This window comes from Oncorhynchus mykiss, chromosome 6 (assembly GCF_013265735.2).
Source record: "Oncorhynchus mykiss isolate Arlee chromosome 6, USDA_OmykA_1.1, whole genome shotgun sequence".
NCBI classification, from domain to species: domain Eukaryota; kingdom Metazoa; phylum Chordata; class Actinopteri; order Salmoniformes; family Salmonidae; genus Oncorhynchus; species Oncorhynchus mykiss.
Window position 1 is genome coordinate 33,409,197 of NC_048570.1, and position 11,044 is coordinate 33,420,240.

An 11,044-nucleotide genomic window follows, 5' to 3' on the forward strand; every position below is an offset into this window, starting at 1 on the left:
TAAAGAATTAAAAGAGCAGCAGTAAATAACAATAGTGGGGCCATATACAAGGGGTACCAGTGCAGAGTCAATGTGCGGGGGCAGCGGTGTCGAGGTAATTGAGGTAATATGTACATGTAGGTAGAGTTATTAAAGATAATAACAGAGAGTAGCAGCAGCATGGAAGAGGGTGGGACAGGGGGGTGGGGGCAATGCAAATAGTCTGGGTAGACATTTGATTAGCTACAGTGCCTTGCGAAAGTATTCGGCCCCCTTGAACTTTTATTGGATATTTCAAACTTTTTTAACAAATCAAAAACTGAAAAATTGGGCGTGCAAAATGATTCAGCCCCTTTACTTTCATGCAGCAAACTCTCTCCAGAAGTTCAGTGAGGATCTCTGAATGATTCAATGTTGACCTAAATGACTAATGATGATAAATACAATCCACCTGTGTGTAATCAAGTCTCCGTATAAATGCACCTGCACTGTGATAGTCTCAGAGGTCCGTTAAAAGCGCAGAGAGCATCATGAAGAACAAGGAACACACCAGGCAGGTCCGAGATACTGTTGTGAAGAAGTGTAAAGCCGGATTTGGATACAAAAAGATTTCCCAAGCTTTAAACATCCCAAGGAGCACTGTGCAAGCGATAATATTGAAATGGAAGGAGTATCAGACCACTGCAAATCTACCAAGACCTGGCCGTCCCTCTAAACTTTCAGCTCATACAAGGAGAAGACTGATCAGAGATGCAGCCAAGAGGCCCATGATCACTCTGGATGAACTGCAGAGATCTACAGCTGAGGTGGGAGACTCTGTCCATAGGACAACAATCAGTCGTATATTGCACAAATCTGGCCTTTATGGAAGAGTGGCAAGAAGAAAGCCATTTCTTAAAGATATCCATAAAAAGTGTTGTTTAAAGTTTGCCACTAGCCACCTGGGAGACACACCAAACATGTGGAAGAAGGTGCTCTGGTCAGATGAAACCAAAATTGAACTTTTTGGCAACAATGCAAAACGTTATGTTTGGCGTAAAAGCAACACAGCTCATCACTCTGAACACACCATCCCCACTGTCAAACATGGTGGTGGCAGCATCATGGTTTGGGCCTGCTTTTCTTCAGCAGGGACAGGGAAGATGGTTCAAATTGATGGGAAGATGGATGGAGCCAAATACAGGACCATTCTGGAAGAGAACCTGATGGAGTCTGCAAAAGACCTGAGACTGGGACGGAGATTTTGTCTTCCAACAAGACAATGATCCAAAACATAAAGCAAAATCTACAATGGAATGGTTCAAAAATAAACATATCCAGGTGTTAGAATGGCCAAGTCAAAGTCCAGACCTGAATCCAATCGAGAATCTGTGGAAAGAACTGAAAACTGCTGTTCACAAATGCTCTCCATCCAACCTCACTGAGCTCGAGCTGTTTTGCAAGGAGGAATGGGAAAAAATTTCAGTCTCTCAATGTGCAAAACTGATAGAGACATACCCCAAGCGACTTACAGCTGTAATCGCAGCAAAAGGTGGCGCTACAAAGTATTAACTTAAGGGGGCTGAATAATTTTGCACGCCCAATTTTTCAGTTTTTGATTTGTTAAAAAAATTTGAAATATCCAATAAATGTCGTTCCACTTCATGATTGTGTCCCATTTGTTGTTGATTCTTCACAAAAAAATACAGTTTTATATCTTTATGTTTGAAGCCTGAAATGTGGCAAAAGGTTGCAAAGTTCAAGGGGGCCGAATACTTTCGCAAGGCACTGTATGTAGCTACTAAAAATAACTATTTATGTGCCCTTAGGTCCCAGGTTTATTTTTTCGACTGGTCATTGAATGGGCACTGAATGGAGAGAGACTGGGACAAGGGAACAGAAGAGTCTTGCCTTCATGTGTTTGTGTCATGTGACACAAATATCCCTCGCCGTCAGAGGTGTACGTGGGATTGATTCAATAAGGTAGACGATGTGATGGGCCTATTGTATTACACTACGATGACTCAGCTTCACAGCCAGACATTGCCTAACCAACCAACTTGGTCAAATCCCTCTAATAAACCAGTACATCCTATTTTGTACAATTCTGTCGAATCACATTAATAAATGCCATTATTTATTTGAACCAGTACCACCTGTTTTGTTACTATCTACTATAAGTAATGTATTACAGTATGCCATATGATGTTGTGTATGAAATAAAGCAGTCAGATCAATGTATCAATAACATTTTAATACTTTAGGTAAATGGTAAAAACCCAACAAATCATAGTGTGTACCTATGTAGTGATATGACAATCGATGAACCGTGGTTGGGTGGGGGGGTCAGAATAGCCCTCAAGTGTCCTTGAATCTTGATGTCTGTGCTCTTGATGTCTGTGCTCACAAGTGGCGCAGTGGTCTAAGGCACTGCATTTCAGTGCTAGAGGCATCACTGGTTTGATCCCAGGCTGTATCACAACCGGCTGTGATTGGGAGGCCCATAGGGCGGTTGGCCCAGTGTCTTCCTGGTTAGGGGAGGCCGGGGTAGTCATTGTAAATAAGAATTTGTTCTTAACTGACTTGCCTAGTTAAATAGAGGTTAAAAATATTTATATATAAATTACCTCCTCCTTGCTGGATGTGGGATGCGGGCTATGTTGACAGCCAGTCGAGGGCCACTTCCACTGGGATTTTGGCTCCCAGTATTTCACTGATTTGTGCATGCGTCTCTGCAGGACACACTCCATCGGGTCATTCCTGCATTTTTGAGTGGTAAGCTGGTAGCCATGTGGTTAAGAACGTCTGGGCAGTAACCGAAAGGTTGCTGGTTCGAATTCCCTTGGCTGGCAAGGTGGAAAAATCTGCTGTTCTGCCTTTGAAAAAGTTAACCCCAACAACAACTGCTCCCCAGGCACCGATGACGTGGACGTAGATTAAAGCAGCCGGCGTTAGTCCATGACCAGAGAGTGCAGGGCTTTGTAGGTTAGGGAATCTTGCTGTAGCCACCTCTTCTTCCTCTGTTGGTCCTCTGTTAGCTCTCCATGGTAACAGCTGTGTTCCACTCCATTCTCTTCCCAGCGATGGACCCCACAGATGTGATGAAGCACTGACTCCTGAAAAGGACATTTGGACATTTGATCACAAACAGGCATAAGTTCAACAGACAAGCATCGTTGATATCTGCACAGTGTTCTGGGAAATTAAGTGGTGAAAGAATGGGGCCTGTCAGGGTGAGTAGGTTATTGGATCCGGATTGACAGGGCAGATTTATGTCCCTAGAGCTCTTGGCACCAACGGGGGACAGGTGGTACTGTCACAAACACTTCAAGATAATCTACAGTTACACATTGCTTTCAGAAATTATTCCAGATTTTGTTGTGTTACAGCCTAAATCCAAAATGAATGAAATAAAATAAAAATCTCACCCATCCACACACAATATCCTATAATGCCAAAGTTTTAAAAAAAATCAATACTTTGTAGAAGCACCTTTGGCAGTGATTACAGGTGTCTTTCTGGGGAAGCCTCCGAACTTTCTACACCTGCATTGTTCAGCCCATTATTCTTTTCAAAATTCTTCAAGCTCTTCAAGCTAAATTGAACCCAAAGCTGTAACTCGGCCACTCAGGGACATTCATTGTTCCTGACAATTAATCTCGATGGTTGTACAGTCGTCTCAAATAAAACTGTGAAGGACCTCGGCGTAACTCTGGACCCTGATCTCTCTTTTTCCATGTACGTAATAATGCAAATATCAGACATTTTCTGTCCAATTTTTTTTTATCAATGCTTCTGTCACTTCTAGGTTAGCCTGTCTGGGAACCTCGCCAACAGCCAATGAAATTTCAGGGCACCAAATTCAATCAACAGAAATCTCAGAAATCAAATTTCTCAAGCATACAAGTATTAGGCAAAATTCTCGTTAATCCAGCCACAGTGTCTGATTTCAAAAAGGCTTTACAGCGAAATATTCACTTACCTTTGATGATCTTCATCAGAATGCACTCTAAGGAATCCAAGTTCCACAATAAATGTTTGATTTGTTCGATAAAGTTCTTCATTTATGTCCAAACACCTCCTTTTGTTAGGGCGTTTAGTAAACAAATCGAAACTCACGAGGCGCGGGCAAGTCCAACGGAATTGTCGGACGAAAATTCCAAAAAGTTATATTACTGGTCGTGGAAACATATCAAACGATGTATAGAATCAATCTTTAGGATGTTTTTATCGTAAATGTTCAGTAATGTCCCAACCGGAGAATTCCTTTGTCTGTAGAAAAGCAATGGAACGAGAGGTAACTTTCTCATGACCGCGCGTCACGAGCCCGTGGCTCTCTGCCAGACACCTGACTCAATCCCCTCTCATTCAGCCCCTTCACAGTAGAAGCCTGAAACAACATTCTAAAGACTGTTGACATCTAGTGGAAGCCTTAGGAAGTGCAAGATTACCAATATCCCACTGTATCTTCAATATTGGCTGAGTTGAAAAACTACAAACCTCAGATTTCCCACTTCCTGGTTGGATTCTTTCTCAGGTTTTTGCCTGCCATATGAGTTATGTTATACTCACAGACATCATTCAAACATTTTTAGAAACTTCAGAGTGTGTTCCATCCAATACTACTAATATGCATATCTGGGACTGTGTAGGAGGCAGTTTACTCTGGGCACGCTTTTCATCCAAAAGTTAAAATGCTGCCCCCTAGCCCAAACAGGCTAATTAGACTACTGCAATGCTCTACTTTCCGGCTACCCGGATAAAGCACAAAATAAACTCCAGTTAGTTGTAAATATGGCTGCTAGAATCCTGACTGGAACCAAAAACTTTGATCATTTTACTCCAGTGCTAGCCTCCCTACACTGGCTTCCTGTTAAGGCAATGGCTGATTTCAAGTTTTTACTGCTAACCTACAAAGCATTACATGGGTTTGCTCCTACCTATCTTTCCGATTTGTTCCTGCCGTACATACCTACACGTACGCTACGGTCACAAGACACAGGCCTCCTAATTGTCCCTAGAATTTCTAAGCAAACAGCTGGAGGCAGGGCTTTCTCTTATAGAGCTCAATTTTTATGGAATGGTCTGCCTACCCACGTGAGAGACGCAGACTCGGTCTCAACCATTAAGTCTTTATTGAAGACTCATCTCTTCAGTAGGTCCTATGATTGAGTGTAGTCTGGCCCAGGATTGTGAAGGTGAATGGAAAGGCAATGGAGCAACGAACCACCCTTGCTGTCTCTGCCTGGCCGGTTCCCCTCTCTCCACTGGGATTCTTTGCCTCTAACCCTATTACAGGGGCTGAGTCACTGGCCTACTGGTGCTCTTCCATGCCGTCCCTAGGAGGGGTGTGCGTCACTTGAGTAGGTTGAGTCACTGGTCTCTCTCTCTTCTCTCTTCTCTCTCTCATATGTTCTGTTATAATCTCCCCCCGGCACAGCCAGAAGAGGACTGGCCACCCCTCATAGCTCTGTTCCTCTCTAGGTTTCTTCCTAGGTTTTGGCCTTTCTAGGGAGTTTTTCCTAGCCACCGTGCTTCTATACCTGCATTGTTTGGGGTTTTAGGTTGGGTTTCTGTACAGCACTTTGAGATATCAGCTGATGTAAGAAGGGCTATATAAATAAATGTGATTTGATTGTCTTCTTGGTAAGCAACTCCATTGTAGATTTGGCCTTGTGTTTTAGGTTATTGTCCTGCTGAAAAGTTAATTAATCCCCCAGTGTCTGGTGGAAGCAGACTGACCCCGGTTTTCCTCTAGGATTTTGCCTGTGCTTAGCTCTATTCCGTTTCTTTTTATCCTAAAAAACGTTCTAGAGAAGCATACCCATTACATGATGCAGCCACCACTATGCTTGAAAATATGAAGAGTGGTACACAGTAATGTGTTAGATTTGCCCCAAGCATAATGTTTGTATTTAGAACATAAACATTTCTTTGCAGTTGAACTTGAATGCCTTATTTCAAACAGGATGCATGTCTTGTAATATTTTTTATTCTGTTACAGGCTTCCTCCTTTTCACTCTGTCAGTTAGGTTAGTATTGTGGAATAACAACAATATTGTTGATCCATAATCAGTTTTCCCCTTATCACAGCCATTTAAAACAACTCTAACTGTTTTAAAGTCACCACAGTCATCATGGTGAAATCCCTGAGCGGTTTCAGATATAATTAAATCCTTCCTCTCTGGCAACTGAGTTAGGAAATACGCCTGTATCTTTGTAGTGACTGGGTGTATTGACACACCATGTAAAGTGTAATTCATATCTTCACCTTGCTCAAAGGGATATTCAATGTCTGCTTTTTAAAATACTTTTATTTTTATACTCGTCTACCAATAGGTGCCCTTAATTGCAAGGCATTGGAAAATCTTCCTGGTCTTTGTGGTTGAATCTGAAATTCACTACTTGACTGAGGACCTTACAGATAATTGTATGTGTGGGGTACAGAGATTAGGTAGTCATTAAAAAATAATGTTAAACACTATTTTGTAGTCCATGCAACATATTATGTGACTTGTTAAGCACATTTTTTACTTCTGAACTTATTTAGGCATGCCATAACAATGTGGTTGAATACTTATAGACTCAAGACATTTCAGCTTTTCATCTTTAATTGATTTGGAAATTTTTCTAAAAACATTATTCCACTTTTACATTATGGGGTATTTTGTGAAGTGCAGTGACCCCCAAAAACTGAATTTAATACATTTGATATTCAGGCTGTAACACAACAAAATGTGGAAAAAGTAAATGGGTGTGAAAACTTTCTGAAGGCACTGTAGCTAGCTACGTGGGCTAACGTAAGCTATTGAATTGCTTGAAAATACGTCCAGCAGTGTCAACAATCTTCAGTCACGGTTACTAGGTAAAATTATTGCTTTGGACATGTCTGCCGATGTACTCTTCCACACTTTGCTTACAAATAAAGATTGCAGTACACTGATGTATAACTGCAGTTAGAGTGCAGTATGCTGCAAAAAATAACACTGTTTTACACTGCAGTTATTCTGCAATTACTGTGTCCAAAATACCACAGTTGACTGCAGTTACTGAAGTTTCAAAACAGCAATCTTTTTTTGTAAGGGTTGATATCTAGTGAACTCGTTCAAAACTGCCACTGTCCTGCTGTGTCAATTGGCCAACTGTGTTTACACTCGACCACAATTTATCCTTGCGCCCATCATCACAGCGGATTAATGAAATTACCACGTTTCAGGAGAAGACCCAGTTGCAGACAGTGTCGAAGCAACAAAAGTTTATTACTGGAACAGGGGGCAGGCAAAACGACAGGTCAAGGGCAGGCAGAGGTCAGTAATCCAGATCAGAGTCCATAAGGTACAGAATGGCAGGCAGTCTCGGGGTCAGGGCAGGCAGAGGTCAATAATCCAGGGTGGTGTGACAAGGTACAGAATGACAGGCAGGCTCAGGGTCAGGGCAGGCAGAATGGTCAAAACCGGGAAAACTAGAAAACAGGAACTAGAAAAGGACAGGAGCAAGTGGAAAAACACTGGTAGGCTTGACGAACAAAACAAACTGTCAATAGACAAACAGAGAACACAGGTATAAATACACTGGGGATAATTGGGCTCCTGAGTGGCGCAGTGGTCTTAGACACTGTATCTCAGTGTAAGAGCTGTCACTGCAGTACCTGGTTTGAACTCAGGCTGCATCACATCTGGCCCTGATTGGGAGTCCCAATTGTGGCGCACAATTGGCCCAGCGTTGTCTGGTTTGGCCGGGGTAGGCTGTTATTTTAAATAACAATTTGTTCTTAACTGACATGCCTAGTTAAATAAAGGTTAAAAATTAAATACATTTTTTTTTAAGGCAGGTGAAAAAGATCAGGGTGTGACAGAAATACACAGTTTGGAGAATAAAAAAAAGAAAGAAAAAAATTATAAAAAAATTGTATAATCTAATATATACTTGTTAAGAATACTGAGCATACAAAGTGCGAGCCACACAGCTTTGGATTTGTTAGAATGTCTATTTCTTTGCTTCTGAGAGGAGCTGGCTAGTACATACAGTACAAATTGACTTTCAGCAATTGCCCTAAGCTAACGATATGCTACTTTCAACGTCCTTCAAACTGCAGAGACATAAAAATAGTATCCATGAGTTTGTTTGACTCTGAGTAAAGAGGAAATGACCCAAAATCACCAAATCCCAAAGTATTCCTTTAACCCCTAAGCCTAACCCCTGGCCTAGCTAACATTATCCACCTAGCTAAGTGAAACTTTAGTCGCCTATCTATCTAACATTAGCCAAAATAAATTGGAATTCGTAACATATCATACAAATTGTAATTTGTAACATATCATACCATTGGCGCACATATTGGATCCACTCTACTCAGCAAATTGGATGCAGTCTATCACAGTGCCATCCGTTTTGTCACCAAAGCCTCATATACTACCCACCACTGTGACCTGTATGCTCTCGTTGGTTGGCCCTCGCTTCATATTCACTGGTTACCATAGCAGCACCCACCTGTAGCACGCGCTCCAGCAGGTATATTTCATTGGTCACCCCTAAAGCCAATTCCTAATTTGGCCGCCTTGCTTTCCAGTTCTCTGCTGCCAATGACTGGAACGAATTGCAAAAATCATTGAAACTGGAGACTCATATCTCCCTCACTAAATGTAAGCACCAGCTGTCTGGGCAGCTCATAAATCACTGCATCTGTACATAGTCCATCTGTAAATAGCCAATCCAACTACCCCATCTCCATACTGTTATTTATTTATTTTGCTCCTTTGCACCCCAGTATCTCTACTTGCACATTCATCTTCTGCATAGCTATCACTCCAGTGTTTAATTGCTAAATTGTAATTATTTTGCCATTATGGCCTATTTATTGCCTTACCTCTCTTATCTTACCTCGTTTACACACACTGTATATAGACTTTTCTTCTATTGTGTTATTGACTGTATGTGTGTTTATTCCATGTGTAACTCTGTGTTGTTGTTTGTGTCGCTCTGCTTTGCTTTATCTTGGCCAGGTCTCAGTTGTAAATGAGAACTTGTTCTTAATTAGCCTACCTGGTTAAATAAAGGTTAAATAAAAAATAAAAAAATATGAATAACATACCATACGAAATGTAACATATCAAATGAATTGCAGTCCCCCGGATTTACATTTACTATGCTACGTCTACCCCTGAGCCCAGGTTGACAAAAAGCATTCTACCTGGCACCAGAATGGGTTCTTCAAAGGATTATCCTATGGGACAGCCGAAAAACCCTTTTAGGTTCTAGATAGCACTTTTTTTTCTAAGAGTGTAAGTAATCCTGGTAAAAAACTTAGTGGTATCATGATCACAATGCTATGCAATGACATTGCCTTAAGTCAGATAGCACAATGATTTGTCAGTTGAGGGGGACGAGTGTCACATAGAAGTGATGCCACCTAATGTAAGACAATAATGCAATGACTGTTGCAACAGATTATTGGCACTCAAAAGCTCAGTTTTTCCAGAAAAGTGTCATCACAAAGAATTCAACTTGTTTGTAATGAAAATGTCATCACATTTCCAGATCAACAACAACATGAAACATCCTTCCCACATCCGGCTGATTTGCACCCTCACTGTGGTTCATACCCATCCTGTATACATGCTTTTATTTATGTACAAAAACTCCACACATATGACGTAGACAAAGTCTTTACACTTGTGACGTGTGCTTTGTATGTGCATAGAGACTCTAACTGAGTGGCCTATGTTTAGAGAAACTATTTCCTGTTTACATTTACTAAAAATGGTGTTGTTTCCTGGTCCTGTTGGCTTAATATGGGGTTTTGTAAAAAGGCCTAGTAATGTCACAATTACAGTGCACAGTTGCCTTTGGCCTAAGTTAACTCTGCTATGCACAAAACTATACATCGTAGTAGAGGTAAAAGTGTATAGCTGTAACTTGATATAGTTCCAAATGTGCATGCCTTAAAGTAACAAAAACCTGAGTTGTAGGCCTAATACCTTCCCTAAGCTTAGTACAAAATTGTGCACCAAACCCTAGAATCATGTTGCGTTGCGTTGCGCTACATGCCTACAAAAGGGGATCAAAACTGTTTCATTGCATTGGCATTGTGGTCATCGCATTGCATTAATTACAGATAATTATTTTGTTGACATGACTTGGTTATAATTGCATCCTTATTCATCAAGTAGTACGAGCACAACGTATCGTGACACAATCAGTGACAAACGTGTGTGTGTACTGTAAGTGTGTGTTTGTGTGTGTACTGTAAATGTATGCGTGCGTTTCCTCATCAAACCCTGGTGACTCCACACTAATCTAACAGAGATGGAGTTGACAAAGACATGCTCAATTAACTTCCCCAACCACTAAATTAGTCCATAAAAATAGTTTCCTCTCCCAGTTGAATAAAAGTTAAACAACTTCAGTCATATTCTCCGTAACAGCACACTAGGACAATGTTTTGAAGTCTTTGTAGCAGCCCCTAAAGTGGAGTTGCAATGAAGAAGCTGTAGAATTAGAATTTCTGTTGTTTCTATTGAATGAGTTGCTATTCAGGACCAAGTTTTTCAAAAGTTATCTATCTGGATTTCGGGTATCAAATAGGGTTAAATGGCATGGAAATAGAATGAATAGAACAGGGATCCCCATTCAAGTCACTGAGTTGTCCAATCTATTAATTCTATTTCAATATATATATATTTTTTTTAGAAAACTGGGCCTTGGTGACTGAGTGATTGACAGACTTCCTGAGGATGGGATGGGTCAAGTCAGGGGATTGTGGGATGTCAGAGAACCACAATGGGGTCACAGCCCTGGTGCCAGATTCACCACTAACTGGATTTTCATTGGAACTGAACCCACCCTGTCACCGACAGCCTTAACTCTGGCCTGGCCAGGAGCCATGGGGAGGCCAATGCCAACCAGATACACACACACACACAGACACACACACACACACACACACACACACAGACAGACAGACAGACAGACAGACAGACAGACAGAACAATGCCTCTGGAAATAGTCATGTATAGTAATCATGTATAGTAACAATAGAAAAATCTACGTTTTCAACAGAAGTGACTCAACATATCGAGTGTCAATA